At 36.5% G+C, this 12,315-nt stretch overlaps 1 protein-coding gene across 10 annotated transcripts in view; it reads right to left on the bottom strand.

The window, feature by feature from the left end:
- Positions 1 to 12,315, bottom strand: part of NCOA6 (nuclear receptor coactivator 6) — a 98,140-nt gene that overhangs the window by 72,845 nt on the left and 12,980 nt on the right. For 8 of the 10 annotated variants that reach the window (XR_008959378.1, XM_048222129.2, XM_026503334.4 and 5 more), the window contains one exon: positions 9,005 to 9,081. The exons of the other annotated variants lie outside the window; for them this stretch is intronic. The gene's annotated coding sequence lies outside the window, so the exon portion shown is untranslated. The remainder of the gene's footprint in view (positions 1 to 9,004; positions 9,082 to 12,315) is intronic. 10 annotated transcript variants of the gene reach the window in all.

The following is a 12,315-nucleotide window of genomic DNA, read 5'->3' as shown; positions in this document are numbered from 1 at the left end:
ATCTTTTAGAATTAGTGCTTTCACATTCTTTGGTAAATACCCAGTAGTGGAATTAGTGGGTCATATGCTAATTCTATTTTTAAATTTTTTGAGATGGCTGCACCAGTTTGCATTTCCACCAACAGTGCATGAGGGTTCCTTTTTCTCCACATCCTCGCTGCTACTTGTTGTTTCTTGTGTTTTTTATTTTAGCCATTCTGATTGGTGAGAGGTGATACCTCCCTGTGGTTTTGATTTGCATCTCCGTGATGATGAGTGATGCTAAGCATCTTTTCATGTGTCTGTTGGCCATCTGGATGTCTTCTTTGCCGAAATGTCTGTTCATGTCTTCTGCCCTTTTTTAAATTGGATTATTTGGGTTTTTTTGTGTTGAGTTGTGTAAATTCTTTATATATTTTGGATACTAACCTCTTATCAGTCATGTTATTTGCAATATCTTCTCCCATTTAGTGGCTGTCTTTCTGTTTTGTTGATTGTTTCCTTTGCTGTGCAGAAGCTTTTTATTCTGATGTAGTCCTAACAGTTTATTTTTGCTTTTGTTTCCGTTGCCTCAGGAGACATTATCTAGAAAAACATTGCCACAGTTGATGTCAGAGAAATTACTGCCTACACTCTCTTCTAGGATTTTTATGCTTTTAGATCTCACATTTAGGTCTTTAATCCATTTTGAGTTTATTTTTGTGTATAGTGAAAGAAAGTGGTCCAGTTTCATTCTTTTGCATATGGCTATCCAGTCTTTCCACCATTTGCCAAAGAGACTTTTTCTCATTGCATATTCTTGCCTCCTTTGTCATAGATTAATTGACCTATAATTGTGGGTTTACTTCCGGGCTCTCTGTTCTATTACTTTATGTGTCTACTTTTGTGCCAGTACCACACTGTTTTGATTACTACAGGTTCATAGTGTATCTTGAAATCTGGATTGTGATACCTCAAGTTTTGTTCTTCTTTTTCAAGACTGCTCTGGCTATTCAGGGTCTTTTGTAGTTCCATACAAATTTTAGGATTATTTGTTCTAGTTCTGTGAAAAATTTTGGTGTTTTGCTCGGGATGCATTCAATCTGTAGATTGCTTTGGGTAGTATGGACATTTTAACATTAGTTCTCCCAATCCATGAGCATGGATTATCTTTCCATTTGTTTGTGTCATCTTCAATTTCTTTCATCAGTGTTTTCTAGTTTTCATAATACAGGTCTTTCACCTCCTTGGTTAAGTTTATTCCTAGGTATTTTATTCTTTTTGGTTCAACTTTAAATGGGATTGTTTTTTTTTTTTTTAAAGATTTTTTGTTTATTTATTCGACAGAGATAGAGACAGCCAGCGAGAGAGGGAACACAAGCAGGGGGAGTGGGAGAGGAAGAAGCAGGCTCATAGTGGAGGAGCCTGATGTGGGGCTTGATCCCGTAACGCCGGGATCACGCCCTGAGCTGAAGGCAGACGCCCAACCGCTGTGCCACCCAGGCGCCCCTAAATGGGATTGTTTTCTTAATTTCTCTTTCTGCTACTTCATTATTTGTGTATAAAAATGCAATGGATTTTTGTATATTAATTTGGTATCCTGCAACCTTACTGAACTCACTTATCAGTTCCAGCAGTTTTTTGGTGGAGTCCTTAGGGTTGTTTTTGTTTGTTTTTAAGTAGGCTCCATGCCCAGGATGGGGCATGAGTCCCAGGCTTTACAGACTGAGCAGCCAGGTGCCCCAGGATTTTCTATATATAGTATCATGACATCAGCAAATAGTGAAAGTTTTACTTCTTCCTTACCAATTTGGATGCCTTTTATTTCTTTTTCTTGTCTGACTGCTGTGGCTAGGACTTCCAGTACTATGTTGAATAAAAGCAGTAAGAGTAGACATCCTTGGCTTGTTCCTGATCTTAGGGGAAAAGCTCTCAGTTTTACCACTGAGTATGAAGTTAGTTAGGTTTTTCATATACGGCCTTTATAATGTTGAGGTATAGTCCCTCTAATCCCACTTTGTTGAGGGTTTTTATCAAGAATGGACGTTGTACTTTGTCAAATGCTTTTTCTGCATCTATTGAAATGATCATATCATTACCCTTCCTTGTTGATGTGATGTATTACATCGATTGATTTGCGAATATTGAACCATTCTTGCATCGCAGGAATAAATCCCACTTAATCATGGTGAATGATTTTTTTACATATATTGTTGGATTTGGTTTAATTATTTTGCTAATATTTTTAAAGTAATCTCTACACCCGAAGTGGGGCTTGAACTTGCAACCCTGAGATTAAGAGTCACACGCTCTTCTGACTAAGCCATCCAGGCACCCCTGCTAATATTCTGTGGAGGATTTTATATTTATGTTCATCGGAGATATTGGACTATAGTTTTGTAGTGTCTTTATCTGGTTTTAGGGTGAGGGTAATGCTGGCCTTATAGAATGAATTTGGATAGTTTCCTTCCTCTTAAATGTTTTCAAATAGTTTGAGAAGAACAGGTATTAATTCCTCTTTAAATGTTTAGTAGAATTCACCTGTGAAGCCACTGGGTCCTAGACTTTTGCTTGTTGGGAGTTTTCTGATTACTGATTTAATTTCATTGCTGGTAATCGCTCTGCTCAAATTTCTATTTCTTCCTGATTCAGTTTTGGGGAGTTATATGTTTCTAGGACTTTATCCATTTCTTTTAGGATGTCCAATCTGTTGGCATATAATTTTTCATAATATTCTCTTATAATCCTTTGTATTTCTGTGGTGTCAGTTGTTCTTTCTCCACTTTCATCTCTGATTTTGAGTTCTCTCTTTTTTTTTTTGATGAGTCTGGCTAAAGCTTTATCAATTTTGTCGATCTTTTCAAAGAGGCAGCTCCTGGTTTATTAATCTGTTTGTTTTTTCAGTTTCTATTTCAACTATTTCTGTTCTATTCTTTATTATTTCCTTCTTTCTCTGGTCTGAAGTTTTATTTGTTCTTCTTTTTCTAGCTGCTTCAGAAATAAGGTTAGGTTGCTTATTTCAGATTTTTCTTGCTTCTTGCAACTGGCCTATATTTTATAAACTTCCCTCTTAGAACAGCTTTTGCTGCAGCCCAAAGATTTTGGACTCTTGCATTTTCATTTTCATTTCTATCCATGTATTTTTTAATTTACTCTTTGATCTTGGTGGACCCATTCATTGTTTAGTATCATGTTATTTAACCTCCATGTATTTGTGTTCTTTCTAGATTTTTTTCTTATGACTGATTTCTAGTTTCATAGCATTGTGGTCAGAAAAGATGCACTGTATGACTTCAACCTTTTTTAATTTGTTGAAAGTTGTTTTGTGGCCTACCATGTGATCTATTTTGGAGAACGTTCCTTATTGTTCCACTTGAAAAGAATATGTATTCGGCTGTTTTAGGATGAAATATTTCGAATATATCTGTTTGATCCATCTGGTCCAATGTGTCATTCAAAGCCACTGTTTCCTTGTTGATTTTCTGCTTGGATGATCTATCCATTGATGTAATCTTGTTGGATCATTCCCTTTATGATTATGTTGTGTCCTTCTTTCCTTCTTTATCTCTTGTTACACTGAGTTTTTGATATAATTTATATATAAATCCCTTATCAGAAGTATGATTTGCAAATATTGTCTTCCACTTTATGGGCTGCTGTTGGTGACTTTTCCTTTTATTTAGTTCTGACTGTTCATTAATGAATTTTGTGTCACATTTCTTTGTGGGGGAGGATAATTTTGTTTTGTAGTTTGAGACAAATTGGTCAAATATTTAGGAAAAAAATTATTAAATTCTCATTTCACAATTGTCCTAGTCTGTTTGAGCTGCTGTACCTAAGTACCACACACTGGGTGGCTTATAAACAACAGAAATTTATTTCTCACAGTTCTCTGAAGGCTGACAAGTTCAAGAAAATTGTGCCAGCATACTGGGATTCTGGTGAAGACCCTCTCTCAGGTATTGCTTCTCCATTAAGACTCATCTTCTCAGAAATATTTAACATCATGAGGGACGTCTGGGTGGCTCAGTCAGTTAAGCATCTGCCTTCAGCTCAGGTTATGATTCCAGGGTCCTGGGATTAAGTCCCACATCGGGCTCCTTGCTCAGTGAGGAGCCTGCTTAAATCTTTAAAAAAATATTTAATACCATGAGAAATGTTCATGTTTTAAATATGAAAGTACATAAAATTGTATTACTTCAATTTTGTTAATTGTGTATGTTTATTTTTTTTTTAAATTTTATTTATTTGTCCGAGAGAGAGAGAGAGAGAGAGGGTGCACAAGCAGGGGGAGTGGCAGGCAGAGGGAGAAGCGGGTTCCCCACTGAGCAAGGAGCCTGATGAGGTACTCCAACCTAAGACCCTGGGATCATGACCTGAGCCGAAGGCAGACGCTTAACTGCCTGAGCTACCCAGGCGTCCCTTAATTGTGTATGTTTATGCACACGTAAGGGTAAAGACAAAGGAAACTCAATAGTAAGATAAAAAATGCAATGAAAAATGGGCATAAGATTTGAACACTTTACAACAAGCATATAAAAAGATGTTCAACATCAGTAGTCATTACGAAAATGCCAATTAAAGCTACAAAGAAATAACACACCTACAATTATGGCTTAAATTAAAAGAATGATAATATCAAATGCTGACAAGGATCTATAGCAACTGGAATTCTCGTACAGGTGGGAATGTAAAAATGTACAAATAATTTGGCAGTTTCTTATGAACTTAAGCATTTACTTATCATAGGACCCGGCAATCTCACTCCTAGATATTCATCCCAAAAAAACATGTCTATACAAAGATTTCCTATGAAAGTTAATGGCAACTTCATCTATATTAGTCTGAAACTGAAAGTAAACTGGACACAGCCCAAATATCCATCAATTAGTAATGGATAACTTGTGGATAGCCATACAGTGGCATACTGCCCAACAATAAAAAGGATCAACTACTGTAAGGGTTATCTACCAGTAAAAGGAGGGGATTTTCATCCCCTAGGGGACAGGTGGCAATGTGGAGACATTTTTGATTGTTACAATCAAAGGAGGGGAGGGGAGTGCTACTGGCATCTAGTGGACAGAGGTCATGGATGCTGCTAATATCCTACAATGCTCATGGCAGTCTGAAAAAACAAATTATCCAGCCCAAAATGTCCATGGTACCAAGGTTGGAAAAACTCTGAACTACTGATATATGCAACGTGGATCACTCTCAAAAACTTCATGATTATCAAAAGAATCAAAACATTTCTATGGCATTTTAGAACAGGCAAAATGAACAGCAATAGAAACCAGATGGGTAATTGCCTGGGACTGGGGTGGAAATTAATTAAACAGGGGTACAAGATAACTTTGGAATGAAAATGCTCTATAACTTGACTGGTAGGATATATACATTTGACAAAATACAAACCATACACTTAAGATGAGTGCATTTTGTTGTATGTGAATTATACATAAAAGACTGGTAAAAAAACAAATTGTTGAACGTGGGTAAAAGGTACATGGAGGTTCATGATAGTATTCTACTTTTGTATCTGTCTCAATTTCCATACTAAAATGTTTTTAAAAATAATATATAAACACTAAACAATTCAGGAAGAGGTCTTAATTGAATCTCTCAACAGCAACAAAAATACCCAAGATAAAAATCTCACTGTGAGTGTGACCTTAATGTCTCTGTTCCTGAAGTGAGGAGAGGCTGATGTGAAAGACAGAAGGAAGAAAGAGATACAGTTTGATATAGGGAAGGTAAAGAAAATTTTACATACTTTTCCCCCCAGTCCTATCTAGACCTAGCCTGGCACTAAGCCATGCCTTCTTTGGGAGAAGTATTTCTAAGATGGCCACCAATTATTCCAGTCTTCTGGTATTCACTTCCTTGTGTAATCTCCTCCCCATGAGTGTGGGCTAGTCTAGTGACTTGCTTGTAACCAACAGATATTGATGACGGGATGTCACTTCCATGATTAGGTTATAAAAGATGGTGACTTCTATTTTCCTAGAAGACTCTAATTATTGCCTTCTCGGTGTGCCACATCGGAGAAGCCACATGGCAAGGAATGAGAGCAGCCTCCAGCTAATAGCCAGTTAGAAACCAAGGCCCTTAATTCAACAACCTTCGAGGAAGTGAATTCTACCAATAACCAAATGAGCTCAGAAGCAGTTTCCTCTTCAGTCAAGCACTGAGATGAGACTCCAGCCCTGGCTGACAGCTTGACTGTTGCCTCTGAGAGACCCCAACACAGAGGACTCACCTAAGCTATACCTACATTCCTGACCCGTGGAAACTGTGTCACCATAAATATGTGTTGTTTTAAGCTGCTAACATAACAAATTACGTAACAATAAATAACTAATGGACTCTCCCTGGATATCCTGCTGAATATTCAACTCCTTTAAAACTCTTTGGCAGTTTCTTAAAAAGTCAGATATACGATACAACCCAGCAATTCTATTGCTAGGGATTTACCCAACAATAAATGAAATGAAAATATGTCTACACAAAGACTTGTGTAAAAATGCTTATAGTAGCTTTATTCACGATCATCAAAACTGGAACCAACCCAAATGTCCATCACAGGTAAATGGATAAACAAACATGTTATATCCATAAAACAAGATACTACCCAGTATTAAAAAAGAATGAACTACTGATACATGCAACAACATGGATAAATATAAAAAATAAACTGAGGGAAAGATGCTAGATACAAAAGAGAACATAACGTATGAATTTCTAGAACTCTAGAAAATGCAAAGCAATATATTGGTGGGGGTGCTGGGATGGGCAGACTACAAAAGAGTGTAAGGAAAGTTTAGGGAGATGGAAATTTTCTGTATCTGGGTTGTAGTGGTTGTTTCATAACAAATAGTATAAACTAATAAATAAATCTGTCAAAACTCATCAAAACATGTTTTACTTTAAAGTGGATGCAGGGGGGCGTCTGGGTGGCTCAGTCGGTTAAGCGGCTGCCTTTGGCTCAGGTCATGATCCCAGGGTCCTGGGATAGAGCCCCCTATTGGGTTCTCTGCTCAGCAGGGAGTCTGCTTCTCCCTCTCCCTCTAACTGCTGCTCCCCCTGCTTGTGCTCTCTGTCAAATAGATAAGTAAAATCTTTAAAAAATTTTTAAAAATGGATGCAGGTAAAAAATAAATAAATAAGAATAAAATGGATAATTTGTATGTAAATTATACCTCATTAAGTTGACCAAACAAACAAAAAACCACCTTCGTCAAGCCTTAACTACATCTAATACAATGGTTTCCATTATTCTAACTTGGCCCTTGAACAGTATTCCACAGATAAAGTACCCAAACGGCAGAGAATCCAGAGTGTTTTGAATTTTACAGCAGCTATAACTTACAGAACACTATTATATATCAGGCACTTTTCTAAGCACTTTGCATTATTAACTCAATTAGTATGCCAACAATCCCATGAAATAGATTCTATTACCCCCTTTTCTTCAAATAAAGGAACTTAGGCACAGAGAAGTAACTTGCTTGTCACCCTACTGCTAGTAAATGACAGAGCCATTTATTCAAGACCAAGCAGTCTGATTCTAGAGGCTGGGCTCTCCACAACCCCCCCCCCCCCACTCTCTCAGACCACTGGCATATTCACTAAAAGCATACTCTCACCTCACTGGAGACTGACAGGTTCATTCACCCATTCAACAAATATTTAGGCATGCAGTATACACCAGATATTGTTATAAATGCTAAAGATACAATGGTGAAGAAAATACAGATATAGTACCTGCTTTTATGGGGCTTACATTCTAGTAAGAACTTAGGTTTAAAGCACGGGATCCTTTTTTAAAAAAATTAATTAACATATAATGTATTATTTGTTTCAGGGGTACAGGTCTGTGATTCACTAGTCTTACACAACACCCAGCGCTTATCACAACATATACCCTCCCCAATGTCCATCACCCAGCCACCCCATTCCCCACCCCTCTCCCCTCCAGCAACTCTCAGTTTGTTTCCTAAGATTAAAGAGTCTCTTATGGTTTATCTCCCTCTCTGGTTTCATCTTGTTTCATTTTTCCCTCTCTTCCCCTATGATCCTCTGCCTTGTTTCTTAAATTCCGCCTATCAGTAAGATCATATTGTAATTGTCTTTCTCTGATTGACTTGTTTCTAAAGCACGGGATTCTTAAACCAAAATATTTATCCCCTTATTTATGGAAAAAAAAGTCACAAGTTGTAACAGTGGCCAGATCTGCTTTAGCTAGAGCTGTGGTTCCCAAACTTGTCTGCACTTTAGAATCACCTGGGGATCTTTTAAAAATTCCAAAACCCACGTTATACTTCCAGGCCAATTAAATCACAATGGAGTGAAGAGTAGGGAAGGAAGGGAGACAAAGGCATCAATAATTTGCCAAGTTCTACAGGTGAGTCCAACGTCAAGACAAGTTTGGGAAATCACTAAGCTAGGGTTTTTATCTGACTAAATGATGATAAAATTCATTCTTGGTCACAGAGTGAGAAATAGATGAATGGGGGAGAAAAAAAAAACAAAAAACAAAGCCAAAACTCTATATACCTGTCTTTCTCTGAATCAGAGACTGCAAGGTACCTTTTTTTCCCCAATGTTATAAATTCTGAAAACATGAGAAAGAGGGCCAAATATTTTCCTTCTTGGATTTATTCATGCCTCCATTCCCCTCCATAATCATAGACAACTAAGATATTCTCTTCTTAATCTTTTCTTGGTACCTTTCATGAAATAGAAAGAATTCTGCCATATTACATATATTCAACATAACTGAAAAGGACAAGGCTCACGTGCTTTTCTATTAAGAAACTGCTTTTCTAATAAGGAGATCTCATTTAATTCAGTTGCTCTGGGTCCCATTTACATGCCAAAAATGCAGCCTACCAAACTAAAATGCCCCATGGACACTGAGATCAAAATGCCTTCTTTTTAAAAAAGTAAACTCTATTTCTATCTAATTCAATCCTTTTTTTATCAATTGAAATCAATTTTTTTTAATAAAACAAGACTGCATTTGTATTCTATATAAACAACAGACCTGTTTAAGAACTCTCTGACCACTCTCAGAAAAGATAAAAGATGTTCAGTAGGACCCCTCTCCATTCCATCCAGGACCTAGACAGAAAGGGAAAAGGGCAAAGAGGAAGAAGAGAAACATCAGAAGAAAAGACTAAAAATACAAGCCCAATAAACCTATTCAAAGTAAATTTTTGTGACTGGCCAAATTCCTTCTTTCTACCACTGTTTCTGCTAATTTCACCCTAAAAACGGGTTGTTAAAAGACATGAGATTACCTATAGTCTCAAATCCAGTGGTTTTTAAAAAGGAAAGCTTTCATAATCATCAAGAAAGCTTTTTCAAAATACATCAATAGTGGTTATACAAGTGTGTTCATTTTATAATTCATTATCCTTATGATTTGTGCACTTTGCATTGTATGTGTTATACTTTAGTTAACTAATATTAAAAAACAGATAAATCTGTTTTGGGCAGAACCCCTGAAGGATTCTAATGAAGTACATAGCAGAAACAGTCCCACAGAGGTTACATGATTTGCCCTAGATCATGTATGTAGTTAGCTACAGACTAAGTCTTTCTTGTCACTTTCCTACTCTTTCTGTTGTAAAACTGTAAACCTGCTGATAATAATATACTTTTTAGTTTAACATTTACTCTCCTACTTATACTCTGAAAAAATTCTCATCACAAATGACAATACAAGAACCAAATAAGCAAGCAAATAGAAAATACAGATGTCCTGGGTTCACAACTGTGCATTATCGCAGCTGCTGCACCATCCGCATAAGGAAGTTATATAAAGCCTAATTTAATTATTATTCTATCTGCTTTCACTTTAACCAATGAGTATCTCTATTCAAATGTTTTAAACAGATTTGTAATGGGGGTAGGGGGACGGGCAAAATAGGCGAAGGGGAGTGGGAGGTAGGTACAGGCCTCCAGTTCCAGAATGAATAAGCCATGGGATGAAAGGTACAGCATAAGGAATATAGTCGATGATTCTGTAATAGAGTTCTAGGGTGACAGATGGCAGCTACACTTGTGGTGAACATAGCACAATGTTTAGAGTTGTCAAATCACTATAGTGTACACCTGAAACTAATGTCACATTGTATGTCAACTATACTTGAAATAAACAGCTTTGTAGAATAAGAATCCTCAAATTCTTCTGGATTCTGCCTCATAAACACAGGCATATCTTCAGCTTGTGCCAAATATAAATCTTCCATATTTGTTGTCTGGGTGTAAAACCTTTCCTTCTCAAAGATGGCTAGTGATAGGGGTGCCTGGCTGGCTCAGTAGAGCATGTGATTCTTGATCTCAGAGTTTTCAGTTCCAGCCCCATGGTGGGTACAGAGATTACTTAAAAATAAAATCTTAAAAAAAAAAAAAGATGGCTAGTAACAATATCCTTAATACGTTACCAAGAGACTCTTCTACATGAGTTTTTAACTTTATATTTTGAAATCATTTCAATCATTTCTCGCCCTTTTGGCTAAGATCAAGTGAAATCACTTCAAACTTACAGACCATAAGTTATTATTTTTTCAAAAGATTTTACTTTTAAGTAATCTCTATACCCAATGTGTGGGGCTCGAACTCACAACCCTGAGATCAAGAGTCACATGCTCCACCGACTGAGCCAGCCAGGCATCCCCATGAGTTATTGTTTAAATAGAAATTATGTGCAGAGAAGTCCCTCATAATTTCTAATCCAGAACTTGAATACTTTAAGTGGATGCATTTGTTCAACTATCCTTTACCAACTGCTTATTATGTACCAGGCAGGGTAGGTACCTTCCTGTTCCTGTAATTACTATATAAGAAACAAAAATTCTGTAGAATGAGAAATTTAAATAACTTTTATACGAATGCCTAAATCTACGTATTACACTTACAGTACTTAAAATAAGTTGGCCTGTTAACCACATAGCCTTAAAAGTTTCAGAATAATTTATAAGGTATTTAAAAAGTGAATAAACAGTTAAATGTGAACTGTCAAAATGATTTGCCATGGCACAACTAAAGATCCAATCCCATCCTCCCTACACCTCGTGAATCTCTTATAAAACTATTACATGCTTCCTGTTCCTAAATCCAGGGCTCCCAAAGGAAAATTTATGCAAACTGCCAATCAAATCATAGAAACTTAGTATCCTTAAACGATCCATAAAAATGCCTGTCAGAGAGACTGGCATTTCAATACTGTAACAACAACTGGTTTGCTCCTGGTAGGAATGATAAACAATTTAAGGGATTAGGGAATATTAACATTAATTTTTAAATTTCAATTCTGACATTTTAGTATAAGAAACAAAAGGTAAATTTGTGAACTATGAAATTTGAGATTCCTAGAACTACTCATCCTAACACAAATATAGTTAATTTAAGTAAGCACAATATAAACCAACAAAGTCAGAGGCCCAAAGAGATTTTCCCCATATTGTTAGATGCCATGAAAGTGGATAAAGTAAAATTTAGAAAAAAACTACTTCACACGCCATGTTCTAATTATGAACAACACCGTGTTCTTTTAATCCTAACAAAGTTATAGTAAAGAAAAATAAATAAATGAGTACCAGTCTTTTAATCCATGCTTGAAATATACAAGTAACATTGAAAAGTTGATCAAATCCTACAATATAGGAACTACTAAAAAATTCCCTAAAAATAAACTGAGAAACTTAGCAGAGTAAGAACTAGAGAGCCCTTGGCAACCATCTGCTCTAATATCCTAATAGAAAAATTAAGGCCTGAGTGAATAACTTGAAGCTTCTTAGTAGTAGGAAAGTCTTTCATTTTATATGTGACACTTCTTTACAAAAGACTTCATTTTAAAAGTAGTAGAAAAGTATGGTATAATAAATAATAATAATAATGAATGTTGTCTTGCCATAAGATGGAGGACAACTTTAAAGAACAATGGCGGGGCACCTGGGTGGCTCAGTCGGTTAAGCAACTGCCTTCAGCTCAGGTCATGACCAGGATCCTGGGATCCAGCCCCGCTTCGGGCTCCCTGCCAGCAGGGAGCCTGCTTCTTTCTCTCCCGCTCCCCCTGCTTGTGCTCTCTCTCTGTCAAATAAATAAATAAAATCTTTTAAAAAAAAAGAACAATGGCTTTTTTCTCTATTAAATTTCCAATGGAATTAAATCATGAGATCTGGGCTCTAAGTTACAGAAGTCCTTAGGCCATCATTCTAAGAGTTTACCAGTGTTTCTTCTCCATTGTCTTATATTCATAATGACAGTGTTGTCAGGCTTTTCTCTCTCTCTCTCTCTTTTGCTTTATACTCTTAAAATTGTCACTTTTTAAATCAAACACTGAAGTCC

The sequence above is a fragment of the Ursus arctos genome, unplaced genomic scaffold (genome assembly GCF_023065955.2).
Source record: "Ursus arctos isolate Adak ecotype North America unplaced genomic scaffold, UrsArc2.0 scaffold_16, whole genome shotgun sequence".
NCBI classification, from domain to species: Eukaryota; Metazoa; Chordata; class Mammalia; order Carnivora; family Ursidae; genus Ursus; species Ursus arctos.
The sequence above is the reverse complement of the archived record's forward strand: the minus strand, read 5'-3'. Positions and strand labels throughout refer to the sequence as shown.